Source organism: Mastomys coucha, unplaced genomic scaffold (genome assembly GCF_008632895.1).
Source record: "Mastomys coucha isolate ucsf_1 unplaced genomic scaffold, UCSF_Mcou_1 pScaffold18, whole genome shotgun sequence".
NCBI classification, from domain to species: domain Eukaryota; kingdom Metazoa; phylum Chordata; class Mammalia; order Rodentia; family Muridae; genus Mastomys; species Mastomys coucha.
Window position 1 is genome coordinate 25,250,598 of NW_022196900.1, and position 22,452 is coordinate 25,273,049.

The 22,452-nt window shown below is 39.1% G+C and overlaps 1 non-coding gene across 1 annotated transcript; it reads left to right on the forward strand.

The window, feature by feature from the left end:
* The first annotated feature begins 15,544 nt into the window (after window positions 1–15,544).
* Window positions 15,545–15,673, forward strand: LOC116097326. Its single transcript, XR_004121363.1, has one exon. It is a non-coding gene; the product is annotated as a small nucleolar RNA SNORA17 (small nucleolar RNA).
* Window positions 15,674–22,452: the final 6,779 nt, after the last annotated feature.

Here is a 22,452-nt window from a genome sequence, read left to right on the forward strand (position 1 = left end):
ATATATATATATATATATATATATATACATACACACATATAACTCCTTAGTCCCATTAGTGTTGCCCTGCTGTATGTGGAGCTAGAGCTGACCATTTAGAATTAGGAAACAATCCAAGAGGCTTGTCCATAGAGAACATTGACTCACTTTCTACCAGCAGCCATCTGACCTGCAGGCCTTTATTGAGATGTGACTGCTTTTGACATTTTCTCCCACTCAGATTGGCATGTCTACTGGTGTGGGTGACTATGTTTAAAAACTATTTAATTTTTTATATATATGCATGTGTGTATACATTATACACACACACACACACACACACACACACACACACACACACATATGTGGTGATTCCCTAGGAGGCAAGAGGAGAACATTGAATCCCTTGGAGTTAGAGTTAATGGCAGTTGTGAGCCAATGGATATGGATAGAGATCTGAACTCAGGTCCTCCAGAAGAGCAATAAGTGGTGCTAAATGCTCAGTCATCTCTCTATCCCTTGTAAGTGAATTGTTTTGCTTTTGATAAATAAATGTGATATGAATGAGAAAAAAGGAAGGAAAGAGAAAATATGAAAGTGGCAGAAATGGATTTTTGTTCTGAAATGGTAAGTTCTGATTGCAAAGTAGAAGGAACATTACTGAAGGTGATTTGGTGAGGTGAATTAAACAAGATACACATTTTGTGTGTGTATGTATGCACATGTGCACACAAGCAGTTGTGATTGTACACACACATGTGTGTGTGCTTTGTAGACAGCACATCATACAGCCAGACTTGTTTCAAACCCACTATGTAGTTAAGAATAATATTGACCTTCCCCCAACCCCCTTTTTGAGACAGGGTTTTTCTGTGTAGCCATGGCTATCCTAGAACTTGTTCTGTAGACCAAGTTGGCATTGAACTTAGACATTCTCTTATTTATATGTTGCCAGTACTTGCATTAAAGGTGTGTATCACCATACCTATCTTGTTTTTGTATTTCTTATTCTCTTACCTCTCCATACCAAGATCTGAAGTTACAGGCATGCGCTAACACATCCAGAATGAGGTTGATTTTTTTTCTTAAACAAATTTCAGGAAAGTATCTCTGATACTTTTCAGGAACAGAGTTCATTACATATTGAAACCAGAGCAAAATTGGTTTAATATGTTAATATGATGTTTGGATAAGTCATTTTGCCCCCTGGGAAGTTTAAATGTCATGGGTGGAAAATCATGAAGAAACCAGAGAGGTGGTATGGTGGGGAGTATAGTTAGCAGAGTCATGTTTTCAAGTGTGTGTGTGTGTGTGTGTGTGTGTGTGTGTGTGTGTGTGTGTGTATGTGTGTGTGTTTTGTTTTTTCAAGACAGCGTTTCTCTGTGTAGCACTGGCTGTCCTGGAACTCTGTAGACCAGGCTGGCCTTGAACTCAGAAATCCACCTGCCTCTGCCTCCCAAGTGCTGGGGTTAAAGGCATGTGCCACCACTGCCTGGCAAGATTTATTTATTTTGCGTATATGAGTACACTATAGCTATCTTCAGAAACACCAAAGAGGCCATCATATCCCATTATAGATGGTTGTGATCTACCATATGGTTGCTGAGAATTGAACTCAGAACCTTTGGAAGAGCTCTTTAACCACTGAGCTGTCTCTCCAGCCCCTCAAGTGTGTTTAGGATCTCATCCCTGTCAGCTGTAAATGTGCTACACTACTGGGCAGAAAAGACTTTGCAGATGTGATTCAATTCAAGAATTATGGTGGAAGAGATCACTACAGATCGGTGGAAGAGATCACTACAGATCATATGGCATGTCCCAAGATAACCACAGGAGCCTTTGTGAGAGGATTTTACAGAGAGTGAAGGAGATGGGAAATAGCAGAGACAAGAAGCAGAAATCTGAAAATCTCTGAAGAGCTCTGCTGTTGACATTGAAAATGAAGACACTTGGGCCAAGGAGTGAGAACATCCCTCAGCATGCACCTTGATTTTAGGCATGTATTTCCACTTCAGTCTTCGGACACCCAGAAGAGTAAGATAACTACTTGTATTGTCAAAGCCACTCAAACTTTATTGTGTTCACAGTCACTTTTACACCAGCAACAGTAAGATCACAGAATTTCCCTCATGGTACCATTCTTCCCAGGCATTGATTGGGATTGCATGTCATGGATGGAATTGGCACTGTCTTATGAAAACGAGAGCATCCAGGATCTGATGGACAGTATGTGCTGGAATTCATTTGCAGAAGCATGATTTCTTGGCAGACCAGGTACATGGTAGATATTCAGCTCTAAAGAATATCAGTGCACTTGCTGTATTACTTGTGGTTTTGACATTAATATTCACTATCTTTATTCAATCACCATTTTATATCTGATTGCATTTCCTTGGTGAATGCAGTGACTAACAAGCAAATTGACATTCAAATGCAGAGGGCATGCTACCTTCCCTGGCTCACTTCAACAAGAAGTTGGGTAATTAGTACAAGCTGCTCCTTTCTAAGCTATTTCAGTCATCTCTTACATCTGCCAATAATCTCTATTCCAAAAGTAACATTGGCTGGGGCACTGGAAGAATGTATGTGTACACTCAAGCAGATTGCAAATTACCAGTAAAATTTACGGAGCCATAATGTTACTAGAGCAGCAGAAATGATAATTCCTTTACTCCTGGGAAATCACATGTTCTCCTTTATTGTTAGGTCGCTCCTCTTCAGTGCAAGCTACAGTGGTGACTGTGCAGGAATAAGGTTCTAGAAATGTAGCAATGTGTGGTTTATTGCCCCCCTCGCCCCCGGAGTCTGCAGTTGTGTTTTCTACCACATCTCATTCCTTTACATTGACGCAACCAAATTTAGTAACATATCCAGGAGCAATTAATCATTGATAATTACGGCTACTGGGAATAGAGGGCATCATCTGTGCCAGGAAGTACTAAGTGTTTTCTGTTTATCTCACTTTTTCCATTTGTGTGTATCCAATGTGACACAAGTTAACATTGTGGAATTATTACTTGGATCATCTAATCTTGGAAAGTGAGAAGCTACTACTGTTCCTGAAGGCTAGAGGGTCTTTAAGGGCAATAATGTTTACTTCTACTCTAGAAAAAAAAAAGCAGAGCCATTTGCTTATTACAGATGCAGGGCGCGCCATTCTTGGTGTGTGGCGGGATAATGTCAGCTGCTCATTACAAAACATATGCTCACATGGGTGTTCAGACATAGTTTTAAGCAACTTTGGAGATCAGACTTATCAAAATACATGGTACATGCACTCTTGAATTGCACTATTTTGGTGTGAGTATCAGTTCCTTCTTTTAGACATTGTACTGTTTTCATAACAATACTTATCTGTGTCATTGCTCTCTCACATCTGAGGACTGAAGATATAAAATCAAGGTCAATTCCAATCTGAAGCTTAGATTCTAATGGAAGAACAAAGAACACCATGAATAAAACAACAATAATAAAACTCATCTATAAATACAGGTTTAATATTCCTGATCTGAAAATGTAGAACCTAAAATACAGCAAGAAAATCAAAGCTTTTTGAGTGTTTCCTGACCATGCATGGAAGAATTCTGCATGTGACTTAACGTAATGTGTTGATGCCAAAACACAGGCACAGATAAATATGAGATTACTCAGGCTCTGAGCATAAGGTTAAAATGAACAAAATGACTTCTGGGTTTATTATATAAGAGGCTGGCACCATCCCCCGCATCTTAGCAAATTTATAGATTTTTTTAAAATCTGAAAATCTCTGAATTGAAACCACTTCTTGTCCCAATCATTTTGGTTAAGTGACATATGGTAGTTTGAATGTGCTTGGCCCATGGGAACTGGCAATACTAGTAGGTGTGGTGTTCTCCTCATGGCTGCCTTGGGATCAAGATGTAGAATTCTGCTACTCCAGCACCATGTCTGCCTGGACACTGCCATGCTTCCATTCCTTAATGATAATGGACTGAGCCCCTGAACCTGTAAGCCAGGCTCAGTTAAATGTTGGTTTATATAACAATATATATATATATGTTATATATACTGTTATATAACAATATATATATATATATAAATGTTTTATATATTTATATATATAAATATTTATATAATGGTCATAGTGTCTTTTTACAACAATAACACCTAAAATAAAAGCAGAATGGTCAGACTCTACTATATCAGATGGTGATAATTGTCTTGTTGGGAAGTCAATTTGGAGAAGGTATAAGGAGACAGTCACATGTTTCAGAGAAGGCTTTTCTTGGGGCAATGATACTTCAACAAAGGCACTTAATTGAGAGAGCAGGTGGTCTCAGGAGCTCTAGGTTGAAGAGTAGCAATTGCAAAGGCAAATCAAATTGGATCTTGTGGCACAAGCTTGTGATCCTAGCTATTACAGACGCTAGGATAAAAGGATATCACAGATTCAAGGCCTGTCTGGGAAACTAAGTGAGCCCTTATTTTAAGACTAAGACTATGGTGGGACTCATGGCTCCAGCAGCATATGTACAGCAGAAGATAGCCTAGTTGGTCATCAATGGGAGGAGAGGGTTTTGGTCCTGTGAAGGCTCTATGCCCCAGTGTAGGGGAATGGTCAGACCAGGAAGCAGGAGAGGGTGGGTTAGTGAGCAAGGGCAGGAGGGAGGTAATAGGGGATTTTGTTTGGAGGGGAAACCAGGAAAGAGGATAACATTTGAAATGTAAATAAAGAAAATATCTAATAAAAAAAAAGACCAAGACTAAAAAACACTGCTGGGTATGTAGACAAACAGGAGGAACTATGTAGCATGCCTAAATCCTTAGACCCTCTTTTAATTACCATCCAAACAAAACATAAACAGACAATAAACACAACAACAACAATAACAACAGCAAAGATTGACTGACCAGATTAAGAGTATGTAAAGCATGGTAGGTTATGGTTGGTAGGTAGGTTGCCTTTTATAAGGCATTCATTAAAGAGATGCTTAATAAAGGAAACTATAAAGTAAATGCAACAGAAAGGAAAGGATAAGAATTCAGACAAATGTCTCCCATAGCTTGTTACGTTCAGACAAATGTCTCCCATAGCTTGTCACGTATCTCAGGGAGCTAGCCAGGAAATCAACTCCCCTAGACAATGTTCAGGGAAGTCCTGTAAAGAAGGTACAGGGTCACTGCTAGAGGACTTGGCTTACAGGGGATAGGGGTGAGCCAAGACAAACAAAGGCATCCAACATGTCTGAGAGGACCATCAGCAATGTCCACTAGATTGGAGCCCAGTACATAGGAGAGAGAGACAACTATGTCCAGAAAGTGACCAGATGCCAAGTCATGAAAAGAATGCAACTTTAATTTGTAGATATTGGAAAACTGGAGCTATATGAGGCCAGAGAGCAGCATAATCTGATTCATCTTTTCAGACACTATGAAACAAGAGGATGAGCTCCGGGGCTTGTTAAGGGTGCACTGCAGAGTGCTAGGGAGACTGGGGCCTTGGAGCCACCCAGCCCATCATTATAGACAGCTAGCCAAAAATATAATAACAGCTCATTTAAAATGTGGATTGTTGAAATTATAATGTGCTGCTGGTTAAAGTATAAAAAGGAGGTGTTGAAGAGATGGATCAGAGATTAAGGACAATGCACTGCTCTTCCAAAGTGCCTGAGTTCGGGTCTCAGTATCCATGTCAGGTAGCTCACAACTGCCTGTAACTCCAGCTCCAGGAGACCCAGCACCGTTAGCCTCCAAGCGAACATGCACTCATGTGCATAGCATGCCCTACCACACACATATCCATAAATAAAAAGAAAATAGTATGGGTCAGAGCTACATATGGTAATAGAAAATAATGCAAAATTTTTATTAATATCTATTTTGAACCAACCCCATGTTGAATTAACAATATTTGGCTTAAAGTGACTGCTTATGTTGTTTGAGGAAATGTTTCCTAGATATGTTAATAAAATGTGTTTGGATATATTTCTCAGTGATTTCTTCTTTCTTACATGTGAATATTGGGAAATTTTAAACCACACAATGGCTCACATGTTTTTATTGGAACATGTTAGTGTAGGTTCAGATGGTTGAAAGTACCTATCTTTTATATATGTTTTGATAACAGAGAGGATGAAATTTCTGCTGAGTCATCTGTAAGGTGTGAAAGGTGACCACTGATTGATGTGGACATTGCCTGAGATGTGAAATGCTGGCATGGAGCATGCTGGTGGTGAGGTTTAATTTTAGAGATAATTTGGGACTATCTGCTAGATTTTGAAATAGAAGTGATGCATGCCTGGTTGCATCCTGTGGATTGGGATTTCTTAGAAGGCCTCAGGCCAGTAGAAAAAGCTTGTGGACATTTATTGTACAAATACGTTTTAAATCTCTTCGTTAGGATGCTAGTACCTGAGGGTCACCATAGAGAAGAGGTTCATGAACTAACTCCTGGAACAATCAATTTTGTGAAAAATTTGAAATTCTGGGCAATTATTTGCCAGCTATCTGAACTTGGTTATGTCATTTCACAGATATCTTTGCATATATATATGTATATATGTATATATATATATATATATATATGTATTCAATATTACAAATAAAGAGCTCATGGTGGATATGATACATAGCTGAGATAATATATTTTGTATCTATGCTAGCAAAATCTTTGACATAAAGAACTCAGTAAATGGTAGCTATTGTGTCATTCTTTTCTTTACATATTTCATATTAGATCAGTCCCTATAAGTAAGAAGCACCTCACATCTAAGAATTTGCCTATCTTTTTTAGGATGGGAAAAATTAAAATTCTCTGTCTGCACTAGACCAGAAAAAGTGAACATGATGCTTGCTCCTGTGACCTTTTCCATAAGGCATATCGTCCCACATGTAGATTCTGTATCTTCATGGCCTTCAAGTGGATTCTCATGAGGCAACTTAGTTTGTAATAACTGGAAGGCAGATACTTAGGACAGAAACCTGAACTAGAAGAGGGCAGGCTTACGCTTTTCTGGCTTGAGAGGTAGTAGATATATCTTTTTGGTCATCTCAGTAGAAATTTAGGATAATTAGATTCCAGAGGCTGCTAGCTGCTAAGGTAGATAAATGGGCAGCAGAAAGGCCACTGGAATGGTCACAGCTAATGTCTTTCTGGGTTAGTAATTGTGCTGAGAGAATTTAGTTCACTTAAAGATGTCCATGTCCTCAGTCTTGAAGTATGAGTAAAGTGAGTCTTCCATGATGAGGGGGACTTTGCAGTTGTGATCACATTGAGAAGGTTAGTGGGAGATAATCCTGGTAAGAGTGTTATAACCTAAGAGATTCTTAGCAACTGAGGTACAAAAGAGTTTTCAGATCAGTAGGAGTGTCCAAATCCTAGTGAGACATGGTTGTAAAACCTGAGGAGAGAGAAGGAGGAAGGGGATGGAGGGTAGAAGAGGATATTGGGGTAGGAAAGAATGAGTAGGAGAGAGAGAGGGAGGAGGGGGAGGAGGGAGAGGAGAAAGGGGAGGAGGGGGAGGAGGAAGAGGAGAAAGGGGAGGAGGGGGAGGGAAGGGAGGAGAGAGAGAAGGATAATGGAGGAGGAAAGCAGATCTGGGATAACCAGAGGAAAAGGACAGGAGAACTAAGGGAGAGAAAACATCTGAATATATGTTCATGTCACTGGGTTTGAAAGTGGGGGAAAATGTCACAAGCTAAGGAATATAGGCAGCCCACAGAACCTGAAAAGGGAAAAAATAGATTCCTTCTACAGATACCCAGAGGAGAAGAGCCCCTGCAAACACCGCAACTTTAGCTCAGTAAAACCCATTTTGAATGTCTAAGTGCCAGAACTGCAAGATAATAATTTTGTAAATTTAAAGCAAATAAGGTCTGGTCATTTGTTACAGTAAGGATAGGAAACTAATATATTAACCCCCGTAAGTTGTAAGCATTAAGCAGAGGCCGTGCCAGTACCTGACAAATATACAGGGTCCCCAATGGAGGAGCTAGAGAAAGGACCCAAAGAGCTGAAGGAGTTTACAGCCCCATAGGAGGAACAACAATAGGAACCAACCAGTACCCCCAGAGCTCTCCAGGAGTAAACCACCGACCAAAGAGTACACATGGAGGAACCCATGGCTCTAACTATATATATAGCAGAGGGTGACCTTGTGGGACATCAATGAAGGGAGAGGCCCTTGGTCCTGTGAAGGCTCAATGCCCCAGTGTAAGGGAATGCCAGGGCAGGGAAGTGGGCGTAGGTAGGTTACTGAGTATGGATGGAGGAGTGGGGGGTTGGAGGGGAAATGAGGAAAGGGGATAAATTTTGAAATGTAAATAAAGAAAATATAAAATAAAATAAAATAAAATAACTGATGAAAACAAAGCCAAAAAATAAGTAATAACTATGATAAAATATACCTACTTGGGAATGAGGTCATGAATCTCAAACGCTGTTAGGAAGAAGGAACTAGAAAGCTTCAGGACTACCTAAGCAATTCTGGCGATAAGCTACTATAACCTATCTTTTCCTGCAATTTAACAGTGACGCAATCAACATGGGCTGTCACACATTAGCAGCATCATATTAAAATGAAGAGAGGAATTGTTCAAAGAAAGGAGTTTGATTGTAGCAGGAGGCATAACAGTTTCCCGGCAGGATAGCATGAGCTTGGTAATGATGGACTGACTTGGATAGAGTTCTCTAAACAGGTATCTTAAACTGATAAAGAGTATATAGTTTATGACCTCTAATGCCTGGGGCTCACAGTTGTCAGGGAAAACTGCCCTGGGTCTGCTGTGTACATAGAATTATTTTATGCTTAAAAGAGGCCATGAATATCCATCCCTATTCTTCTGGGAGGTAAAGAGCGAAAAGCACAGATACTTTGAATAGCGAAAGGAGAACCCAGAGTCTCAAGCTAAGGACTTAAAGCCCAGTTCTTTGAGAGGATTGTCTCTTCTTGTTCTATGTGAGTTCGAGGAAGGCCCAGAATCTGGAGATTCAAGCGGGCTCCCGATTTAAGCACTCTCCCTCTCGGGCTGGAGGAGATGAATTTGTTATTCTCAAATTCAAGTTCTTCATTCCATAGGGGATAGGAATGCATAAACAGTCTGCCCTTATGGGAAGCACTTGTTTGCCTAGAGGGGTCTTTTCCTTTTGAACTTCTTTGGGGATTCTGCTTACATGTCAGAGAGAGCCAATCAAAACAATAAAAGAGGACCCTGACAAGGGCTTTCAAAATTGCATGCAGATGCCTCCATTTCGGAGAACTGGAAACAGAAATCTTGTTTGAATTGCTGTAGCAACAGCAGGGACAAAACAACACATGGCACGAAGCTGTCCTGTGGGGCCTGATAGCAATTTGGGGGAAGGAAAGCCGGGGCATTCCGGAGTGGGAGCCAACATGTGCTGAGGCTGGGAATCCCTCTGAGTACCATGGAGCGTGTGTTCTGATGGAAACCACCAATCTCTGGGGCACGCTCCCTTCAGTCTGAGCCCCAGTGTGAGAATGTGAAAACAGGAGAGGCAGGGGCCAGAAGTAAGGCCCTGGCTGCCTTCTTGGCCAAAGTCTCCATTGCTTGAAATCTTCCAGATCACAACCAGTCATACACAATAACAACACATACGCAGCACTTCACCCTTGAGAAAACACTTCCTTCGTTTTATGGTCTGAGTCACTCAGTTTATCAGCTCAGCTTAGCGGCTCGCTCACCAGGGCTCAGGGGCAGACACCCAGACATGGAGGGTGTTAGTTCACTCGGTTCCTTTGCTATTTGTATTTGTATGAATTACTATTTCTTATAGAATCATGAAGAATCATGCGTTGAGGCACTTGCAGTTTTAATTTCAGTCCTCTGGCTATCAAATCCCGACGGGAACCGGGTGAAACAGAGTTCTTCAGTTACTTCAGTGTTTAGAGAAATCGGGAACTGGGTGAAACAGAGTCCTTCAGTGTTCAGAAAAAATTTTATTACATTCATGGGTTTTGTCCTGTTAGCCTTGAACAATTCTCTGAGTGGCAAATTGGTGTTGGCTGAAGGGATCTTGCCTTTATTTCATTGTCTGCCTTCCCTTCTGAAATAGTAAAAATTGGAGACGGGATTTTAAATTCCAGCAACGACACAGCAGTTAGATGTATGTTGGAGTCAGTTTAGAAGGTACATTTACTTCAGCTTCCAAAAGGGTCACTTCAAGTCCTCCAGTTTGTCTAGTGGGCCTATACCTCTTAGGTCACATCTCAACTCTTCCAGTCATAATTTGAGTTTTGGTTAATTCTAAATAAGGCTAGAATGTTCAAACTGGCTGCCTGGTGAGAGTTGGCTCGACTATCATGTCTGGGTTTTTGACATTGTGATGTGTCTCTTTTTGGGTCAGATCATAGTGTCTGAGTTGATGATCATAAAAGTACAGGGCATACAAATTAGGAGGGAAATGCTTTGGCTTCTTAAGGGAATCAGTATACATAGCCCCTCACAAGGAGAACTCGGAATTAAACTACAACAATCAATATAACACTCTTCCTCTCTTTTCCTCTCTCCCTCTCTCCCTCTTTCCCTCTCTCCCTCTCTCCTCCCCCCTCTCTCTTCCCCTCTGTCCCCTCTCTCTTTTGTTAGGACAGATAACAGTATATATGCTTCTGATTGTACATCATGACTTAAAATAGAACTGAGAAATTGCTTAACATGCATGTATGTATGTATGTTATCTGAAAGCCATATGGTTGTGTTTCTACTGCAATTATTAGTATTACTATATCAATAACAATCTTATAAATAGGACTTTAATGAGGACCTGCTTTACTTCAGATAGAATCCCAAATGATTGAAACTTTAATTTCCAGCCTTACGACTTTGAGAGCTGAGTTTTACACTAAGGGGTAGTTGAAATAGACTTGAGGTAGAGACTTTTCCCCATAACTTGGGGGTGTCTCAAGGCAGAGAAATAATTTCATATTTATTTGAATTTGGTGACCTAGACCTTCCTACCTCAAAACAACACCTGGAAACAATATTAAACATGAAGCCCTTTGAAAAGAAAGAAGTTAGCAGATAATGGCTTAAAAATAAATGACCAGGAAGCAAATCAAATGAAAATAAAACATGAAGAAGTGTGTGTGTGTGTGTGTGTGTGTGTGTGTGTGTGTGCTTGAGAGAGACAGAACGAAAGAGAGGAGAGACAGACAGACAGACAGAAAGAGAGAAATAGACAGAAAGAGAGAGAGGGAGAGAGAAAGAGAGAGAAGGAGAGAGAAGGAAAGGACTACACAGGTTGCTGAGAGTGAGAACAAGGGTAGCTGGTCTCCATTAGAGGTTTGTTTAGTTTTCTCTCATTTGTTTGATATTCATTGTTCTTTGTATATTTAATGTATTCCAGTTACCAGTAGTTCTACTAAAGGCTCAATAGAAAAACAATTTAGTGATCAGATACACCACATGATTTCCTCCCTGGGACAATTACACCTATATTATCTTAATAAAAGTCTTATTTGGCTAAGAAGTGACACATTGTAGGTTGAAACTGGTTCAACATAATGTTTCAAAAATGCACTTAGCACATTTATTTTTCCTTAATGTATCTTCTAGCATAGAATGTGGTGCAATTCTCAGAAGTCATTCTGGGAAATTGTGTATTAAATACTAGAGAATCTTACTCATGGCGTAACAAGAGGCCCCAGTATAGACATGAGATCCTGAGTAAGTACCCCTTATAAACAGTTTTAGATCTTATTTGCATAGTCACAGAATCCAGGAAGTTCAAATATTTTTCGTGCTAAGACTGGTGGAGGAAGTGACTCTCTCTCATTTTTCTTGAGCAAGTCAAATAGTATTCTCATAAGAAACAAGATAAATTCTTTTCAAATGGTTAATTACTGACAACACCTCTCTTACCTCTGACAAGTGACGAAACTCATGGAACTTTTGATACTAAAACATTTGAATCATATTGATGAGACGGGATGTGATTCCCTTGAATGTGTCTCTGTCTTGTTCCTGACAGCTGGGCGTAATTAAAAAGCAGATGTTGACAGTGATGGCTGAAACAATTGTTACATGAGGACTCTTCTGAGAACTGGATAGAGGGGATTATATGGGAAAGTTGGTGCAGAATTTGTGTGGAACACAGAGTAAGTTTGAGTTGACATGGACATTTATAGATTTCAAAATGCCAGATTCACCCCCTCTTCCCAGATGGAAAGCTGGGGTTTGCATTTGAGACTGTTGGATGTGAGACCTCTCAAAGATGGAGAAGAAAGGAGACTAATGTCCTTTCTGCCTTATATGAAAGTGTGCCCTGCTATCCTGGTGCTTCAAGGGTAAACCATGAATGATCCAAATTCCAAATCCTTGAAACAGATCAGAACTCAGAAGATCTGGGTTTCAATATTGCTTTTTACCCCCTAAGTTAAATATGATTTTGACTGATGACAGATAAAATTCAGCCCACATCTAAGGGACACTTATCATGGTAGAGACTGTAGAAGTTGCCAATTGAGTAAAACATAGCTCTTAGAGTATCAAGGACCACAATTTAGGGATCAGGAAAAGAAAATGTATGATTAGTTGCTGAAGTGCAATATCTCCCAGGCATTAGAGATAATAGCCCAGTTAACCCAGTGAGTTATGGGAACTAGATGCAGTATCTCAGTGGCTCTTTAAAGGATTGTATCCAACACGGTCATCCAAGCCAAAGAAAGGGAAAAACCAAAGACACAGTGGTTTGGCCCTGTGAGAAACCAGTTGGAATGTTGTGATTTGAAGGTAGGATGCTGGGTCTTTACTCAGTACGAATTAGGGTAGCTTATGTGATTCCAGGGCTGGAGAGACAGGAGTGTGATGAATAGCCCATGAAGGAACAGATAGCCCATGAAAATTCTTGACCATATATCATTGATATTTCATGAAAAAAGAAAAAAAAAAAAAAAGGAAATGTCATAGCTCTAGTCCTGAAATGGTTGTCAAAATTACAGGTTTTAGCTGACATATTAACAAACTGTGTTAATTCCAAGGTCATTTCCCCATTGCAGGCTTTTGTCTGAAATGAGAAAATATATTCCTGGGTTCTTTCCAGAAGCAATTATCAGAGATGTTCAGAGAAAGGCAGAACCGAGGAACTTATTTCTTCCTCACCAGAAATTCTGTCCCCATCCTCGGAGAGAAGTTGATTTATAATTTGAAGAATGGACTTAATAAACCAAGAGAATGGGGTCCACACCCACTGTACCATCCTGTCCTAGTACCAAAGCAAGGTGTTTCTGGGCATAAACCTCTCTCCTAGTTAATATTCTGTGATATCATTGACAGAAAAATACAACTTGCATTTTAGTGTGTCCTTGGGGACATGGTCTCATTTGGAGCTTCCACATTTAGTTTTAAGTTTTAGATTAAATAGTGTCTTTAAATGTTAATTGGGAATTAGGCTGGTGGGCATTTGTAGGAAATTTATTTTCAAAAAGTGAAGGAATTTGTTTACAACATTTGTCTAAAATGTCGCACCATGTTAAAGATTAGTCTTTTTAGGAATGTCACTATTTAACTGATTCTTCCAAGAATGAGAACATTAATTTAATTTTATAGAGTAAGTCTCATTCCAGGGGCTCAACAGGCTCAAAGACTCATAAGCATCCAGCAGTTTTATTTCTCATGCTATTTCATGACATCTTTAAATTTTCAAACACATTACTCAAAAAATGTAAGTACAGCATTTCATGTATTAAAGAACATACTTGTTTCCCCCATACTTCAAAGAACTATGGAAATCTCTTCCATGACGCACTCTGCGTTAGAATGTACGTTCCCATGTAATTTGGAATTTTACTTGAAATTCAGTGAATGATTGAAATATGTTTAGAGAAAATATTTGAGGATAGTACATCTGATAAAAACATTTTCAGAGATTTAAGATAAGTTTATTTATGTAGAGTATAGAAAACAGTACATACATTAATTCATCTAAAATCATGAAGCTAGTATTGCATGTATGTATTATGTATTTATGTTTGCAGGCCTAACCATTTGTGTTGGATTAACAATTGCCATATTCCTCCCTATGTAAGAGTTTTTCTCCTACTCTTAGTATTTCTTCATTAACTATAGTTATTTCTATAGGTATAGCGGCCTGTGATCTTTTCATCATCTACTTTAGCCTGCCTATTGGTGATATCCTTATTTGGCTCACATTTAGGCAGCCATGGTGGTATTTTGTGGTTGAGTCTTATGCCATTACCATGGGACACATTCTCACAGAAAACTCCCTGATCCTTTGGCTCCTAAGTTTTTTTCTGGCCGTTCTTCCATAATATTCCCTTATCCTTAGGTGCTGTAGTTTTGTTGTAGATGTACTCAATGGAATTGAGCTCTACTACTCTGCATTTTGATTGGTTGTTGTTTTGTGTAATGGTCACCATCTATTGCAAAGAGAAGTTACCTTGCTGAAAACCAAGGTCTACCCTTACTTGTGTGTATAAGGAAAAATATATACATATACATATAAACATACACATACATACATATACACACATACATATATGTACATATATATGTATATATACAGAGAGAAAGTGAGAGAGAAAGTGAAAGAGAGAAAGAGAGTAAGAGAGAGAGAGAGAAAGAGAGAGAGAGAGAGAGAGAGAGAGAGAGAAAGAGAGAGAGAGAGAGAGAGAGAGAGAGAGAGAGAGGAACACAAGTCCAATCAGAAAACTGTCAGCTACTGCCAAGGTATGAGTATCACCACTGCACACTTAGGACTATTATAACATTTTGCTTCTTGAGGTGGCTCACAGGTGCCATAGCTGGGGTAAGATTGTTGCTTGCTTCCCTCCTTTGGAAGCTTGCATGATGCTTTCTGGAAACATAAAGGTTAGTCCTCAGAGAGGAAACACTGAGATAAATTCCAGCATGTGTCCTCTGGTGTTTTGCTTGAAGTACATGGTGTCTTAAGCAGTAGGGACTTATTTTCCACTTCTGGGAGGACTCAACGGTAATAGCTATCTATAACCTGTATGTTCTGGAAGCCCCTTGGCTAACTCTGAATAACAACTCAAAAGAGGGCTTCTCATATTTAGTGTTGGGGTTTTTGTTAGGTGGACTTTGATTTTTGGAGGGAGCACTGTCAATCCAGATGTTAAACTTTTATTTAAACTATATATGTATGTTCACACATATACATATGTGTATATGTGTGAAAAAGGTTTTAATTTTATATAAATCATTAATAGTATGATTATTTATGCTCTTTTAAGACATCCTTATTTTTATTTTACCTTCCTTCCTTTGTATTTATCTCCTTCTTCTTCCCTCATTAGATTCTCCTTTTTCCATATTTCTCTAACAACTGGATGTGCACATGCAAATGAATAAAATTAAGTCTGTATTTATTACATTTCACAAAAACTAACTCCAAATGGACCAAAGATATAAGCACTAAACCTACTTGAAACTGTAAAAAAGATAGGTAGTAGTATCCTATTTAGAGGATGTAGGTGTAGGAAAGGATACCATTTGTTTAAGAATTAAGGTCAACAATTGACAAGTGGGACTTCATAAACTAAATGGCTTCTCCATTGCTAAAGAAACAGTCAGTCAACCAGTTAAAAAGGAAGCCCCCTAGAGGCATTGCAGGTTTAGCAACAGTGTTCCAGGTGAATTAGCAGGTGGCAGAGAGGAGACAGGTTATGTAATGCTCAGTATCCTGACGTATGAACCTCTGAATGATTAGTAGCCTAATATCCCTGAGAAAAACAAGCCTGAGATGACTACCTGTCTGGTGTGAGGGGTCCTGGACAGGGAGCTAGCTTTAGACAACCATCAATCTTCACTGCAGAAACCCCAATGGACTCCCAGGATGGGAAGCAAGTGAGAGACTTGAAGAACTCTGCCTGGGACCACGGAGCTAGGCAGAAGTGAGTCTGATATGGACAACGCTCACATGGGGCCACTCTGGTAAGCTGGATGAGGATCGAGCTTTAGATGTCCACCAGAGCAGTGCCAGGATGTCTGGACAGGGAGCTAACCTGAGATGACCACCGGCCCATTACCCTGATGATCTGGAAAGGCAGACAGTGTCCAAGATGACTCCTGCCAGGCGCCATATTGCATGAGCAGGTCATAGCACCATTCCTGAGGTCACTCCAGGTACTCAGAGACTTTAGGTGCCACTAAGAGGACCAGGTAAGTGGTAGAGAAACAGAAGAAAAAGAGATAAAGAGGAAGATGTGAGCCTAGGAGAGCTGGCCCTGAAACTTGTCTGCTACGTAGCAGCACAGGGGAGAAGATTCTCTCCCCAAGCTTTGACCCTTACCACCTATGGAAGGTGATGAAGCTGTCCCTGGGGACATGAGAGCAGGAGAGCTATCCCTGCCCTTGTCCTGGGCAGAAGAGTAGAGCTAGCCCTGGATATGGGGGTTGCTGGAGAGCCAGTTCTTAGGGCCTGAGAGTAGGAGAATTGGAGGATTGTGTGGAGAGCTCTACAGATTTTCCACCTGAGAGACTTGCCCAGGAGACTGCTGCACAGCTCTGGCTTCTGCCTGCTGAACTGAGTTTGAAAGCTCCACTCAACTCTTTAGCAGCCGGTCACCAGTCATGCTGTACAGTAAGGGCACTAAAAGAGCTCCGCAATGTCCCTAACTCCCAACATTTGCCACCTCTTGTGGCCAGCTAGACTTCAGCTGCTCAACAGAGCAGAATACAAAATTGTCCTTCCTAGTGGCTTCTCAGGCTCTAAGCCTGGATTCTAGTTCCATGTTGGGTACCATTTATAACTGTGGCTTTACTACCTGACCTCTTTGGTCTCAGAAATTATGACTCTGAGACTCAATATTTCAGGAATAAATGCCTAAGCCAAAAGCTTTAGCTTGTTCTCCAAGTAGCTTATAACACAATTACCCATTTATTGCATTCTAAGTCCTACCACATGGTTGGTTACCCCTTCTCCATTTCATACAGCTGTCTCCTTCAGCATTCAGGGCAACTTTTTTACACCTGTTTCTCAGAATTCTATCTCTCTCTGCCAGATGTCCCAGCTTCTAATCCTGGCTCATCTCATTGGCCATTGGTTTTTTTTATTGAGAGGTAATGCTTCCATGTATTTTGTAAAGATACTTTCTATAGGACTGACTAGCTCAGATACCTCTCAGGACCCAATCCAGGGCTTTGAATTGGTCCACCCAAATGTCTACCCCATCAACAAGATGAACAGCGGGACTTTATGAACAGACCAGTCCCTTCATACATATCCAAAACTACAGATTTTTCATAACACACAGCAACAGGATATCTGAGAAGAGTCTTAATGAGGTTTCAGTATTGGTAGAGTAGCTGAAGCAAGAGACAATGAACATTTGCAAGCAAAGAAGGATGAACAAAAGGATCTATTTGGGACACACTGTGGCATACTACAGCTTTCACAATGAGGTATTTTTTTTTCTCTGTTGGGGAGTAGGTTGCAAGGGTTGAAGGTGGGTGTGAAGGGAAGGGGAAATGGTCCGAGTTGGGGTGCATGATGTGAAATTCACAAAGAATCAATAAATTTTTTTTTAAAAAGAAAAGGAAGTACAAAGAATGAGAATCTTTGCCAGCTATACATCTGACAGAGGATGAAAAAAGAATAAAATATATATCCCATTGAACTTAACAGAGAATTCTCAAAAGAAGAAAAACATTTCTAAGAAATAAATGAAAATGTGCATTGTCCGTAGCAATTAGGGAAATGTAAATCAACATAACTTTCAGATTTTCATCTTAGAACGGCAAAGATCAATGAGACAAATGTAAATGAATGGTGGAGAGGATGCTGAGGATTAGAAAACCACCGTTCACTCTTTATGAGATTGTACATTGATGCTGTTATTATGCAAGTCGTTACAGAGAATTATCAAAAATTGAAAAATATATATACCATATGATAGAACTATATATACCACTTGTGGTGGTTTGAATAGAAATAGCCCCTCTGGTCTCAAGTATTTGAATGCTTGATCATTATGGAGTGAATCAAAATGAGAGAGCTAAAGACATGTGGCCTTGTTGGACTGGGTGTGGCCTTCTTGGAAGAAGTGTGTCCCCGGTTGTGGGCTTTGGGGTTTCAGAAACTCAAGCTGGGCCCAGTGGCTCTCTTTTTACTTGCTGCACATATATCTGGATGTAGAACTCTCAACTCTTCCTCCAATACCACATGCTTCCTGCCTTGCTCGTGATGAACTGAAACTGTAAGCAAGCAAGCCCCAATACTTTTTTTTTTTTGTAAGAGTTGCCATGGTTATGTTGTCTCTTCACAGTGATAGAACATTGACTAAGACACAACTCTGACATATCTGGACAGGATTCTGTATCCTAATCCACAGACACTTGCTTAGCCTGGTTGTTCATTGCTGCTTTATTTACAATATAAGGGAAAAAAACACCAGCAAAACAAAACACACAAATCCTTTACTCAAAGAATCAGTGCTGAAAACAGAGGACATATAGGCTAAGGAATGCTATTCAGTGGTAAATAACAATTAAATAATGAATTTGCAGGTAAATGGATAGAACTAGAAAGATCGTACCGAGTAAGGTAACCCAGACCCTGAAGCCAAATGCTACCTATTTTCTCTTTTCTTAAGCTGCTAGCTCTGAATTTTCAGATGTGAGTACATGTACTAAAGTAAGTGCAGAAACCGTGAAAGTAAATCTTGACCATTGATAGGGTAGGACCATTGCTCCATGGTGGAGCAATATAGAGAGGAATAGCAGGGTACAAATTGGCTTGGTTTTTACCCATAAGTTAATTTCAACAAAAATTAGGAAGTGAATAATTTTGTGCCTCAGATAAAGACATAAGTCCAAAGAGACAAAAGGTTGTTTCTATAAAGCTAGCACTGGCTGGGTAGAGGTTAAGGCTTTACTCCTCACGTATCTGACCTTATGAACAACAACTAACTACCCTAAAAAGTAATCAGATGCTTAAAATCATGGGACCCTACAGAGACCAAGGCAGAATATACCCAGCCCTTATTTGAACACAGGCTACATTCTATGATGCCAGTAAAGGTAGAAAAAGTAAGTTAATATAGCCTCCAACTAGGCTTTCATGAGGCTACTTGAATTTCTTGGATGGCTTTAATAACCTAACATGATAATACAAAGTTGTATGCAGCATTTTCTGGATAAATTCTTTCAATTTATTAAAAAAAAAAGAAAAGCACCTATCTTTTGATATTTTCTCCTTTTATGGAAATATACTGGAAATCAGAATATACACTGACTAAGTATTAGTTTCTATATTGGCTATTTTTTATATTTCCATTTTCTCTCGTTTTTATATCGATAATTGAAATTGTACTAATTTAACAATACTGTCATGAAATGACTGTATGTGCTTGTGTATAAACAAGTTAGTACTTGTGTGCAAGTATGTGTGCATTGTTTATCCATGTGCATGTGAAGGTCAGAGGTTGATGTCAGTGTCTTCTTTCATGGCCTCTAGCTAAACCTAGAACTCACAGATTTGGCTAGTTCTGGGATTCTGTCTCTGCCTCCTGAAAACTGTGATTACAAGCAGGCCATTATGACCACTAGCTTTTACATGTGTACTGGCTTCCAGAAACTGGTCCATATATTTGCTTGGCAATGGATGGCTTATCTCTTAAGTGAGTCATCTCTACAATGCCAGACTCCTTCTCTTAGTCTGACAAAAAAGACAATTACATCTCAGCAAAAGTTTTGGATGAATATCTAAACAATAAGATCTTTCAACACAGAATTACATTTCCAAGAAAACAACTACCAAGCAAAATAGAAAGGTTAAAGAGGTGGCTCTATGGTCAAGGACAATTTCTGCTCTTTCAAGACCCAAGTTTAAGTCCTTGAGCCACACTGGGTACTTACAACTAACTATAATTCCCATGCATCTGATACTTTGCTGTCCTTCATGGGTGCTCATACAAATTGACATTCACTCACAAAGAAAAACACACAAACATATACATCTTTTAAAAATTAAAACATTTAAAATTAAATTTGTAAATGAGTGAATAATTGATACAAATTTAAATCAATGATAGTTGAAGAAGTTTATTCTTAACATTTTTCAGATGAAATGAATGAGCATTAGGTGATAAAGACAGAAATATACTTCTGTAAAGATAGCTGGGTAGAATCAATACACAAATAACTCAATATAAAGTTCAAAATTCTGTAAGATTTCTGTAGATTTATTTTTCATATTCTTCCATAAAACTAACTAGATCTGCTTTTCTGTACATATTGCAGGCTTTGTTGTTTATGCTGTCAAAATTAGACATTTTAAAGGTTATAATATAACTATAAATTTTTAGTACATTTTACATTTTTACATTTATGTACACATATTTGTATATGTGAGTGTGTCTGTATGTAGAGAGAGACAAAGAAGAGAGGGAAGGAGGGAAAGAGAAAGAGGAGAGATCAATTGATTCATTCTATATATGTTTTTATTCTAGAGACTCCTATCTGTGGGTTCTGGTGATCTGTACTTAGGTCTTTATGTTGTACAGTAAACACTTTAGCCACAAAGCCATTTCTTTTGATGTACAATAAGATAGCAACTCTTCAAAAGAGAATATTGCCCTCACCCTCCCAAAAGATGGTCGATATTGGTAGGTGAGAATTGCAAACGATTCAATTTCTTGATGACTAACTATTCCAAACTATTTTTAAAATAACTATTCTTTGACAGATGTTACTGTTTAAAGGTCTTTCATTGTTTCAATAATGAATTAATGACTTATAGAGGTTTTTGTAAATTTTTGGAATAAAAAAATGACAATAACAAGAAAAATATACTTGTAATCTTTGAAGTTTGGCTCTGAGTTGAAGTGCTGCTTCAGTGTGTTTCCAGTGTATCTATGAAAAAGCCCGTAATTTTCTTTTGTTTTCAAAACATGCTGTCTCTCTTAAGAAAGTCCCTCCATTTGTGTGTGTTCTGTGCTGGGTACTGAATTCTTGTGTCCACTGGTTCTGTTGGTTTTCTTGTTCTCAGAGCACTCAGTGCTGTCACTATTCACATGTATCCAAGTGTGCACTTCAAATTCAGAGAAAAAAAGATCTCTCTGATGTGCTTAGGTGTGGGGGAAGGTATGCTTATCTCTGCTTATTAACTTTGCCTTTGTTTTGTAATAGACAATGACCAAATTCACTTTCAAATCAACAAAATAGGCTGTGGCATATCAATATGATAACCTATATGTATAACGTAATGAAGAAAATATCTTGACACTTACATAGAAGTATTTCTGATATTCGTGCAAGAAAAAGTATTGTTTAGTGATGCATGTCTTTAATTTCAGCAGTTGGGAGGAAAAGACAGACACATCTCTGAGGTCGAGGGTAGTCTGGTCTACAGATTAAGTTCCATGACTGCCAGGGCTACACATAGAAACCTGGTGTGTGTGTTTGTGTGTGTGTGTGTGTGTGTGTGTGTGTGTGTGTGTGTGTGTGCAAAAAGCAAAGTATACAAACAAAAAGTTTTACAGTTTCACACTTATAGAATGAGTTTAGTCATTTTAACCTTACCATAAATACCATCCCTCATCACCCTCCCTCTCTAGCTGTTTTTCTTCCTGTTAATAACTCTCACCTTTCCACTTTTATGTCTTTTTGTGTAGATCACTAAGTTTCTATAGCTCATGATAAGAGTTACTTATTCATGTTTGTATGGGGATTTATTTAGTGAAGGAAAGCCAAGTTATTAGGTTATACTATAGAAGAAAATGATACCCCATCCCAACAACCTTTAGCTGCTAATGACCCCCGTAGAATGATGGTTCCTCCTCCATCTGTGACAAAATATTGATGGGTGAAATTTATACATGGGTTGTGTTGATAACCACAAAAACAATAAAAAAAGAAATACACAAACATATCAGGTTGAAGTTAATAATCTCATTTCTAAAATTTAAGCCTCATTGGTTATAAAAAGATTATAAATTTTTCACTAAGGATAAGATTCAGTTGATTCAACAGCTCAGAGAAGGAGTCCAGCAGAACACTTCCTCAAATGACCCCTCAGGAGGAATGGATCCCCAAGGAGGCTGACATGGAGCAAGAACTACAAGAAGGTACTGTTGGGAATGATGTATTCCTTCTCAGTTTAGGAGCATCCCACCATCCAAACCTTGATTTTCAATAAGAGAAGCCACTGAAACTACATTTCACTTGATTGTTCCTAATTTCAAGCTTTGCAGAAAATGTCTAAAGTTCACTGTAGTAGGATATCTTTTTGACAAGTGGAGCATATCTCATCATAATTGGGGACCAGTTGTCAAAGAAGTCCTAGGATCAAGCTTCTCAGCTTTGCTCAAACAATAGGATATATTTTCAAGTGGCTTGCAACCCTCACCCCTTGCCTGAATATGTATCTAGAAAGCCATAAACTTTACTATTCCTCATTGTTTTCTGCAAGGAGCCATTAGTTCAAGGCATTTTTTTTTTTTTCAGGAAAAAAGCTGAGATCCTTGAGAAAACCTTCCTTTTATAATATATCCTTGTTAA